The sequence below is a fragment of the Oncorhynchus mykiss genome, chromosome 17, assembly GCF_013265735.2.
Source record: "Oncorhynchus mykiss isolate Arlee chromosome 17, USDA_OmykA_1.1, whole genome shotgun sequence".
NCBI classification, from domain to species: domain Eukaryota; kingdom Metazoa; phylum Chordata; class Actinopteri; order Salmoniformes; family Salmonidae; genus Oncorhynchus; species Oncorhynchus mykiss.
The window spans coordinates 4,305,003-4,318,199 of record NC_048581.1 but is presented as its reverse complement, the minus strand read 5'-3'; the positions used below and the strand labels follow the sequence as shown (position 1 = coordinate 4,318,199).

General features: G+C 41.7%; 1 protein-coding gene across 1 annotated transcript in view; it reads right to left on the bottom strand.

Annotated features, from left to right (window-relative positions):
* LOC118940215 (glutamate receptor ionotropic, NMDA 2A-like) overlaps positions 1–13,197 on the bottom strand; it is a 176,526-nt gene that overhangs the window by 96,378 nt on the left and 66,951 nt on the right. The gene's annotated exons all lie outside the window — the stretch shown is intronic.

Genomic DNA, 13,197 nt, shown 5'->3' with positions numbered 1-13,197 from the left:
ATCAGCACAGTAGTATCAAGGTCTCAACTCACCATCTCTGTCTCTCTCTCTCCATCTCTCTCGCTGTCTGTCTCTTTCCATCTCTCTCTCTGTCTGTCTCTCTCCATCTCTCTCTCTCTGTCTGCCTCTCTACATCTCTCTGTCTGTCTATCTCCATCTCTCTCTCTCTGTCTGTCTCTTTCCATCTCTCTCTTTGTCTGTCTCTCTCATTCTCTCTCTCTCTGTCTGTCTCTCACCATCTCTGTCTCTCTCTTTCCATCTCTCTCTCTGTCTGTCTCTTTCCATCTCTCTCTCTGTCTGTCTCTCTCCATCTCTCTCTCTCTGTCTGTCTCTCTCCATCTCTCTCTCTCTGTCTGTCTCTCTCCGGCGCCGACAGAGATGGCCGCCTCGCTTCGCGTTCCTAGGAAACTATGCAGTTTTTTGTTTTTTTACGTGTTATTTCTTACATTGGTACCCCAAGCAGACACATCGATGGCTCTGAACGAACTTTATTTGACTCTTTGCAAACGGGAATCCATATATCCGGAGGCTGCATTCATTGTAGCTGGGGATTTTAACAAGGCTAATCTGAAAACAAGACTCCCTAAATTGTATCAGCATATTGATTGCGCAACCAGGGCTGGCAAAACCTTGGATCACTGCTAATCTAACTTCCGCGACGCATATAAGGCCCTTCCCCGCCCCCCTTTCGGAAAAGCTGACCACGACTCCATTTTGTTGATCCCTGCCTACAGACAGAAACTAAAACAAGAGGCTCCCACGCTGAGGTCTGTCCAACGCTGGTCCGACCAATCTGATTCAACACTCCAAGACTGCTTCCATCACGTGGACTGGGATATGTTTCGTATTGCTTCAGACAACAACATTGACGAATACGCTGATTCGGTGAGCGAGTTCATTTGAACGTGCGTTGAAGATGTCGTTCCCATAGCAACGATTAAAACATTCCCAAACCAGAAACCGTGGATTGATGGCAGCATTCGCGTGAAACTGAAAGCACGAACCACTGCTTTTAATCAGGGCAAGGTGACCGGAAACATGACCGAATACAAACAGTGTAGCTATTCCCTCCGCAAGGCAATCAAACAAGCTAAGCGTCAGTACAGAGACAAAGTAGAATCTCAATTCAACGGCTCAACCTCAGGAGGCTGAAGAAATTCGGCTTGTCACCAAAAGCACTAACAAACTTCTACAGATGCACAATCGAGAGCATCCTGTCGGGCTGTATCACCGCCTGGTACGGCAACTGCTCCGCCCACAACCGTAAGGCTCTCCAGAGGGTAGTGAGGTCTGCACAACGCATCACCGGGGGCAAACTACCTGCCCTCCAGGACACCTACACCACCCGATGTCACAGGAAGGCCATAAAGATCATCAAGGACATCAACCACCCGAGCCACTGCCTGTTCACCCCGCTATCATCCAGAAGGCGAGGTCAGTACAGGTGCATCAAAGCTGGGACCGAGAGACTGAAAAACAGCTTCTATCTCAAGGCCATCAGACTGTTAAACAGCCACCACTAACATTGAGTGGCTGCTGCCAACACACTGACTCAACTCCAGTCACTTTAATAATGGGAATTGATGGGAAATGATGTAAAATATATCACTAGCCACTTTAATGCTACTTAATATAATGTTTACATACCCTACATTATTTATCTCATATGTATACGTATATACTGTACTCTATATCATCGACTGTATCCTTATGTAATACATGTATCACTAGCCACTTTAAACTATGCCACTTTGTTTACATACTCATCTCATATGTATATACTGTACTCAATACCATCTACTGTATCTTGCCTATACCGCTCTGTACCATCACTTATTCATATATCTTTATGTACATATTCTTTATCCCCTTACACTTGTGTCTATAAGGTAGTAGTTTTGGAATTGTTAGCTAGATTACTTGTTGGTTATTACTGCATTGTCGGAACTAGAAGCACAAGCATTTCGCTACACTCGCATTAATATCTGCTAACCATGTGTATGTGATAAATACAATTTGATTTGATCTCTTTCTCTGTCTGTCTCTCTCCATCTCTCTGTCTGTCTCTCTCCATCTCTCACTCTGTCTGTCTCTCTCCATCTCTCTCTCTCTGTCTGTCTCTCTCCATCTCTCTCTCTCTCTGTCGGTCTCTCTCCATCTCTCTCTCTGTCTCTCTCCATCACTCTCTCTGTATGTCTCTCTCCATCTCTCTCTCTGTCTGTCTCTCTCCATCTCTCTCTCTGTCTCTCTCCATCTCTCTCTGTCTGTCTCTCTCCATCTCTCTGTCTGTCTCTCTCCATCTCTGTCTGTCTCTCTCCATCGCTCTCTCTCCGTCTGTCTCTCTCCATCTCTCTCTCTCTCTGTCTGTCTCTCTCCATCTCTCTCTCTCTCTGTCTGTCTCTCTCCATCTCTCTCTGTCTGTCTCTCTCCATCTCTCTCTCTGTCTCTCTCTCCATCTCTCTGTCTGTCTCTCTCCATCTCTCTCTCTCTGTCTGTCTCTCTCCATCTCTCTCTCTCCGTCTGTCTCTCTCCATCTCTCTCTCTCTCTCTCTGTCTCTCTCCATCTCTCTCTCTCTCTGTCTGTCTCTCTCCATCTCTCTCTCTGTCTCTCTCTCCATCTCTCTCTCTGTCTCTCTCTCCATCTCTCTGTCTGTCTCTCTCCATCTCTCTCTCTGTCTGTCTCTCTCCATCTCTCTCTCTCTGTCTGTCTCTCTCCATCTCTCTCTCTCTGTCTGTCTCTCTCCATCTCTCTCTCCATCTCTCTCTCTCTGTCTGTCTCTCTCCATCTCTCTCTCTCTGTCTGTCTCTCTCCATCTCTCTCTCTCTGTCTGTCTCTCTCCATCTCTCTCTCTCTGTCTGTCTCTCTCCATCTCTCTCTCTGTCTGTCTCTCTCCATCTCTCACTCTCTCTACCTCTCTCCATCTCTCTCTCTGTCTGTCTCTCTCCATCTCTCACTCTCTCTACCTCTCTCCATCTCTCTCTCTGTCTGTCTCTCTCCATCTCTCTCTCTCTCTGTATCCCCCATCACATTAGGCTTGTTCCAGCTTCCTGTACCTCTGTTCATCTCTCCTCATCTCTCTCTCTCCTCTCGTCTCAATTCAATTCAAGGGGCTTTATTGGCATGGTAAACACATGTCAACATTTCCAAAACAAGTGAGGTAGATAATATACAAAAGTAGTCTCTCCGTCTCTCTCTCTCTCCGTGTCCCACATCACATTAGGTTCCAGCTTCCTGTCTTTAGGCTGACTAACATGATGCCTCATTTAACAACCTCACTCTGCCGATATATTATTCTTTGCCTAACCAGAGAGAGACAAAGGGAGAAAGAGGGCAGAATTATGCTAAAATACCCTCCGTGTACCAACGTAAAACACCAAATAATTCATGCAGAGCAAAATTAGGCCGATATCCACTAATTATCAAAATCCAGAAAAGAGCTGTTAAAATCTACAACCACCTAAAAGGAAGTGATTCCCAAACCTTCCATAACAAAGCCATCACCTACAGAGAGATGAACCTGGAGAAGAGTCTCCTAAACAAGCTGGTCCTGGGGCTCTGTTCACAAACACAAACAGACCCCACAGAGCACCAGGACAGCAGCACAATTAGACCCAACCAAATCATGAGAAAACAAAAAGATAATTACTTGACACATTGGAAAGAATTAACAAAAAAACAGAGCAAACTAGAAGGCTATTTGGCCCTAAACAGAGAGTACACAGTGGCAGAATACCTGACCACTGTGACTGACCCAAAATTAAGGAAATCTTGTACAGACTCAGTGAGCATAGCCTTGCTATTGAGAAAGGCCGCCGTAGGCAGACAAGGCTCTCAAGAGAAAATAGGCTATGTGCTCACTGCCCACAAAATGAGGTGGAAACTGAGCTGCACTTCCTAACCTCCTGCCCAATGTATGACCATATTAGAGACACATATTTCCCTCAGATTACACAGATCCACAAAGAATTCCAAAACAAATCACATTTTGATAAACTCCCATATCTACTGGGGGAAATACCACCGTCTGCCATCACAGCAGCAAGATCTGTGACCTGTTGCCACGAGAAAAGGGCAACCAGTGAAGAACACACACCATTGTAAATACAACCCATATTTATGTTGATTTATTTTCCCTTTTGTACTTTAACTATTTGTGCAAATAACTATTACTAATAACTACTACTATATATAATATAATTACTACTCCTACACACAGCTCCATCTACAGTAGAGACATTGATACTACTGACGTTACTACTCCTACACACAGTTCCATCTACAGTAGAGACATTGATACTACTGATGGTACTACTCCTACACACAGTTCCATCTACAGTAGAGACATTGATACTACTGATGTTACTACTCCTATTGATACTACTGACGTTACTACTCCTACACACAGTTCCATCTACAGTAGAGACATTGATACTACTGATGTTACTACTCCTATTGATACTACTGACGTTACTACTCCTACACACAGCTCCATCTACAGTAGAGACCTTGATACTACTGACGTTACTACTCCTACACACAGTTCCATCTACAGTAGAGACATTGATACTACTGATGTTACTACTCCTATTGATACTACTGACGTTACTACTCCTACACACAGCTCCATCTACAGTAGAGACCTTGATACTACTGACGTTACTACTCCTACACACAGTTCCATCTACAGTAGAGACATTGATACTACTGATGGTACTACTCCTACACACAGTTCCATCTACAGTAGAGACATTGATACTACTGATGGTACTACTCCTATTGATACTACTGACGGTACTACTCCTACACACAGTTCCATCTACAGTAGAGACATTGATACTACTGATGGTAATACTCCTACACACAGTTCCATCTACAGTAGAGACATTGATACTACTGATGGTACTACTCCTATTGATACTACTGACGGTACTACTCCTACACACAGTTCCATCTACAGTAGAGATATTGATACTACTGATGGTACTACTCCTATTGACACTACTGATGGTACTACTCCTACACACAGTTCCATCTACAGTAGAGACCTTGATACTACTGATGGTACTACTCCTACACACAGTTCCATCTACAGTAGAGACATTGATACTACTGACGTTACTACTCCTACACACAGTTCCATCTACAGTAGAGACATTGATACTACTGATGTTACTACTCCTATTGATACTACTGACGTTACTACTCCTACACACAGTTCCATCTACAGTAGAGACATTGATACTACTGACGTTACTACTCCTACACACAGCTCCATCTACAGTAGAGACATTGACACTACTGACGTTACTACTCCTACACACAGTTCCATCTACAGTAGAGACATTGATACTACTGATGTTACTACTCCTACACACAGTTCCATCTACAGTAGAGACATTGATACTACTGATGGTACTACTCCTATTGATACTACTGACGTTACTACTCCTATTGATACTACTGATGTTACTACTCCTATTGATACTACTGACGTTACTACTCCTACACACAGTTCCATCTACAGTAGAGACATTGATACTACTGATGGTACTACTCCTATTGATACTACTGACGGTACTACTCCTACACACAGTTCCATCTACAGTAGAGACATTGATACTACTGACGTTACTACTCCTACACACATTTCCATCTACAGTAGAGACATTGATACTACTGATGGTACTACTCCCATTGATACCACTGATGGTACTACTCCTATTGATACTACTGATGGTACTACTCCTACACACAGTTCCATCTACAGTAGAGACATTGATACTACTGACGGTACTACTCCTACACACAGTTCCATCTACAGTAGAGACATTGATACTACTGATGTTACTACTCCTACACACAGTTCCATCTACAGTAGAGACATTGATACTACTGACGTTACTACTCCTACACACAGTTCCATCTACAGTAGAGACATTGATACTACTGACGTTACTACTCCTATTGATACTACTGACGTTACTACTCCTACACACAGTTCCATCTACAGTAGAGACATTGATACTACTGACGTTACTACTCCTACACACAGCTCCATCTACAGTAGAGACATTGACACTACTGACGTTACTACTCCTACACACAGTTCCATCTACAGTAGAGACATTGATACTACTGATGTTACTACTCCTACACACAGTTCCATCTACAGTAGAGACATTGATACTACTGATGGTACTACTCCTATTGATACTACTGACGTTACTACTCCTATTGATACTACTGATGTTACTACTCCTATTGATACTACTGACGTTACTACTCCTATTGATACTACTGATGTTACTACTCCTATTGATACTACTGACGTTACTACTCCTATTGATACTACTGACGTTACTACTCCTACACACAGTTCCATCTACTGTAGAGACATTGATACTACTGATGGTACTACTCCTATTGATACTACTGACGTTACTACTCCTATTGATACTACTGACGTTACTACTCCTACACACAGTTCCATCTACAGTAGAGACATTGATACTACTGATGTTACTACTCCTATTGATACTACTGACGTTACTACTCCTATTGATACTACTGACGTTACTACGCCTATTGATACTACTGACGTTACTACTCCTATTGATACTACTGACGTTACTACTCCTATTGATACTACTGATGTTACTACTCCTACACACAGTTCCATCTACAGTAGAGACATTGACACTACTGACGTTACTACTCCTACACACAGTTCCATCTACAGTAGAGACATTGATACTACTGATGATACTACTCCTACACACAGTTCCATCTACAGTAGAGACATTGATACTACACTACTGATGTTACTACTCCTACACACAGTTCCATCTACAGTAGAGACATTGATACTACTGATGTTACTACTCCTACACACAGTTCCATCTACAGTAGAGACATTGATACTACTGATGTTACTACTCCTATTGATACTACTGACGTTACTACTCCTACACACAGTTCCATCTACAGTAGAGACATTGATACTACTGATGTTACTACTCCTACACACAGTTCCATCTACAGTAGAGACATTGATACTACTGATGTTACTACTCCTACACACAGTTCCATCTACAGTAGACACATTGATACTACTGATGTTACTACTCCTATTGATACTACTGACGTTACTACTCCTACACACAGTTCCATCTACAGTAGAGACATTGATACTACTGACGTTACTACTCCTACACACAGTTCCATCTACAGTAGAGACATTGATACTACTGATGGTACTACTCCCATTGATACTACTGATGTTACTACTCCTATTGATACTACTGACGTTACTACTCCTACACACAGTTCCATCTACAGTAGAGACATTGATACTACTGATGTTACTACTCCTATTGATACTACTGACGTTACTACTCCTACACACAGTTCCATCTACAGTAGAGACATTGATACTACTGATGTTACTACTCCTATTGATACTACTGACGTTACTACTCCTACACACAGCTCCATCTACAGTAGAGACATTGATACTACTGACGGTACTACTCCTATTGATACTACTGATGTTACTACTGCTACACACAGTTCCATCTACAGTAGAGACATTGATACTACTGACGGTACTACTCCTATTGACACTACTGACGTTACTACTCCTACACACAGTTAATCTACAGTAGAGACATTGATACTACTGATGGTAATACTCCTACACACAGTTCCATCTACAGTAGAGACATTGATACTACTGACGTTACTACTCCTACACACAGTTCCATCTACAGTAGAGACATTGATACTACTGACGTTACTACTCCTACACACAGTTCCATCTACAGTAGAGACATTGATACTACTGACGTTACTACTCCTACACACAGTTCCATCTACAGTAGACACATTGATACTACACTACTGACGGTACTACTCCTACACACAGTTCCATCTACAGTAGAGACATTGACACTACTGATGGTACTACTCCTATTGATACTACTGACGTTACTACTCCTACACACAGTTCATCTACAGTAGAGACATTGATACTACTGATGGTACTACTCCTATTGATACTACTGATGTTACTATTCCTACACACAGTTCCATCTACAGTAGAGACATTGATACTACTGACGTTACTACTCCTATTGATACTACTGACGTTACTACTCCTATTGATACTACTGATGTTACTACTCCTATTGACACTACTGACGTTACTACTCCTACACACAGTTCATCTACAGTAGAGACATTGATACTACTGACGTTACTACTCCTACACACAGTTCCATCTACAGTAGAGACATTGATACTACTGATGTTACTACTCCTATTGATACTACTGACGTTACTACTCCTACACACAGTTCCATCTACAGTAGAGACATTGATACTACTGATGTTACTACTCCTACACACAGTTCCATCTACAGTAGAGACATTGATACTACTGATGTTACTACTCCTACACACAGTTCCATCTACAGTAGACACATTGATACTACTGATGTTACTACTCCTATTGATACTACTGACGTTACTACTCCTACACACAGTTCCATCTACAGTAGAGACATTGATACTACTGACGTTACTACTCCTACACACAGTTCCATCTACAGTAGAGACATTGATACTACTGATGGTACTACTCCCATTGATACTACTGATGTTACTACTCCTATTGATACTACTGACGTTACTACTCCTACACACAGTTCCATCTACAGTAGAGACATTGATACTACTGATGTTACTACTCCTATTGATACTACTGACGTTACTACTCCTACACACAGTTCCATCTACAGTAGAGACATTGATACTACTGATGTTACTACTCCTATTGATACTACTGACGTTACTACTCCTACACACAGCTCCATCTACAGTAGAGACATTGATACTACTGACGGTACTACTCCTATTGATACTACTGATGTTACTACTGCTACACACAGTTCCATCTACAGTAGAGACATTGATACTACTGACGTTACTACTCCTATTGATACTACTGACGTTACTACTCCTATTGATACTACTGACGGTACTACTCCTATTGACACTACTGACGTTACTACTCCTACACACAGTTAATCTACAGTAGAGACATTGATACTACTGATGGTAATACTCCTACACACAGTTCCATCTACAGTAGAGACATTGATACTACTGACGTTACTACTCCTACACACAGTTCCATCTACAGTAGAGACATTGATACTACTGACGTTACTACTCCTACACACAGTTCCATCTACAGTAGAGACATTGATACTACCGATGTTACTACTCCTATTGATACTACTGACGTTACTACTCCTACACACAGTTCCATCTACAGTAGAGACATTGATACTACACTACTGACGTTACTACTCCTACACACAGTTCCATCTACAGTAGAGACATTGATACTACTGACGTTACTACTCCTATTGACACTACTGATGTTACTACTCCTACACACAGTTCCATCTACAGTAGAGACATTGATACTACTCTACTGACGTTACTACTCCTACACACAGTTCCATCTACAGTAGAGACATTGATACTACACTACTGACGGTACTACTCCTACACACAGTTCCATCTACAGTAGAGACATTGACACTACTGATGGTACTACTCCTATTGATACTACTGACGTTACTACTCCTACACACAGTTCATCTACAGTAGAGACATTGATACTACTGACGTTACTACTCCTATTGATACTACTGATGTTACTATTCCTACACACAGTTCCATCTACAGTAGAGACATTGATACTACTGACGTTACTACTCCTATTGATACTACTGACGTTACTACTCCTATTGATACTACTGACGGTACTACTCCTATTGACACTACTGACGTTACTACTCCTACACACAGTTCATCTACAGTAGAGACATTGATACTACTGATGGTAATACTCCTACACACAGTTCCATCTACAGTAGAGACATTGATACTACTGACGTTACTACTCCTACACACAGTTCCATCTACAGTAGAGACATTGATACTACTGATGGTAATACTCCTACACACAGTTCCATCTACAGTAGAGACATTGATACTACTCTACTGACGTTACTACTCCTACACACAGTTCCATCTACAGTAGAGACATTGATACTACACTACTGACGGTACTACTCCTACACACAGTTCCATCTACAGTAGAGACATTGACACTACTGATGGTACTACTCCTATTGATACTACTGACGTTACTACTCCTACACACAGTTCATCTACAGTAGAGACATTGATACTACTGACGTTACTACTCCTATTGATACTACTGATGTTACTATTCCTACACACAGTTCCATCTACAGTAGAGACATTGATACTACTGACGTTACTACTCCTATTGATACTACTGACGTTACTACTCCTATTGATACTACTGACGGTACTACTCCTATTGACACTACTGACGTTACTACTCCTACACACAGTTCATCTACAGTAGAGACATTGATACTACTGATGGTAATACTCCTACACACAGTTCCATCTACAGTAGAGACATTGATACTACTGACGTTACTACTCCTACACACAGTTCCATCTACAGTAGAGACATTGATACTACTGATGGTAATACTCCTACACACAGTTCCATCTACAGTAGAGACATTGATACTACTGACGTTACTACTCCTACACACAGTTCCATCTACAGTAGAGACATTGATACTACTGACGTTACTACTCCTATTGACACTACTGATGTTACTACTCCTACACACAGTTCCATCTACAGTAGAGACATTGATACTACTGATGTTACTACTCCTACACACAGTTCCATCTACAGTAGAGACATTGATACTACTGATGGTACTACTCCTATTGATACTACTGACGTTACTACTCCTACACACAGTTCATCTACAGTAGAGACATTGATACTACTGACGTTACTACTCCTACACACAGTTCCATCTACAGTAGAGACCTTGATACTACACTACTGATGTTACTACTCCTATTGATACTACTGACGTTACTACTCCTACACACAGTTCCATCTACAGTAGAGACATTGATACTACTGACGTTACTACTCCTACACACAGTTCCATCTACAGTAGAGACATTGATACTACTGATGGTAATACTCCTACACACAGTTCCATCTACAGTAGAGACATTGATACTACTGACGTTACTACTCCTACACACAGTTCCATCTACAGTAGAGACATTGATACTACTGATGTTACTACTCCTATTGATACTACTGACGTTACTACTCCTACACACAGTTCCATCTACAGTAGAGACATTGATACTACTGACGTTACTACTCCTATTGACACTACTGATGTTACTACTCCTACACACAGTTCCATCTACAGTAGAGACATTGATACTACTGATGTTACTACTCCTACACACAGTTCCATCTACAGTAGAGACATTGATACTACTGATGGTACTACTCCTATTGATACTACTGACGTTACTACTCCTACACACAGTTCATCTACAGTAGAGACATTGATACTACTGACGTTACTACTCCTACACACAGTTCCATCTACAGTAGAGACCTTGATACTACACTACTGATGTTACTACTCCTATTGATACTACTGACGTTACTACTCCTACACACAGTTCCATCTACAGTAGAGACATTGATACTACTCTACTGACGTTACTACTCCTACACACAGTTCATCTACAGTAGAGACATTGACACTACTGACGGTACTACTCCTACACACATTTCCATCTACAGTAGAGACATTGACACTACTGATGGTACTACTCCTACACACAGTTCCATCTACAGTAGAGACATTGATACTACTGATGGTACTACTCCTATTGATACTACTGACGGTACTACTCCTACACACAGTTCCATCTACAGTAGAGACATTGATACTACTGACGTTACTACTCCTACACACATTTCCATCTACAGTAGAGACATTGATACTACTGATGGTACTACTCCCATTGATACTACTGACGTTACTACTCCTACACACAGTTCCATCTACAGTAGAGACATTGATACTACTGATGGTACTACTCCTATTGATACTACTGACGGTACTACTCCTACACACAGTTCCATCTACAGTAGAGACATTGATACTACTGATGGTACTACTCCTATTGATACTACTGACGTTACTACTCCTACACACAGTTCCATCTACAGTAGAGACATTGATACTACACTACTGACGTTACTACTCCTACACACAGTTCCATCTAGAGTAGAGACATTGACACTACACTACTGATGTTACTACTCCTACACACAGTTATAACACTGTGCGTAGCCATAAAATCACATTTGAAATGTCTCTATTCCTTTAAAACTTGTGAGTGTAATGTTCATTTTTTATTTTTTTATTTTGAATTTATTTATTATCTATTTTACTTGCTTTGGCAATGTTAACATGTGTTTTCCATGCCAATAAAGCCCTTTTAATTGAGTTGAGAGAGAGAGAGAGTGAGAGAGAAAGAGTGTGAGAGAGAGAGGAGAGAGAGAGAGAGAAAGAGTGTGAGAGAGAGAGAGAGAGGGGGGGGGGGGTAGAGAGAGAGAGGGAGAGAGAGAGAGAGAGAGAGTGGGGGGTAGAGAGAGAGAGGTAGAGAGAGAGAGGGAGAGAGAGAGAGAGAGAGAGTGGGGGGTAGAGAGAGAGAGGTAGAGAGAGAGAGAAAGAGAGAGGAGTGAGAGAGCGAGAGAGAGAGAGAGGAGATAGAGAAAGAGTGAGAGAGAGAGAGAGAGAGAGAGAGAGGGGGGGTAGAGAGAGAGAGAGAGAGGGGGGGGTAGATAGAGAGAGGTAGAGAGAGAGAGAGGGGGGTAGAGAGAGGGAGAGAGGAGTGAGAGAGAGGGGGGGGTGAGAGAGTGGAGGTGGGGTAGTGACTGAATAGCTTGAGGACAGAGTTTCAAAGTTGTGACATAATGTAAATCATAAACCACCACAGCCCAAATCAGGCTTCCAACCCAGCACCAACATGGTGTAAAGGTTTACTTCCAGCCCAGCACCAATTTGATTACATTAAACCTGGTTCACAGCCTACGAGTTGCTCCGTGTCATTTTAGCCATGACCCACCCACCATCACAGATTGTTCTGAAAATCGTTTCTGTAGTTAGAAACGTATCAGATGAGCATTTCTGAAACATTATTTTGTTGTCATTTATTTTGATGTTCAGCTAAATGATTGCACC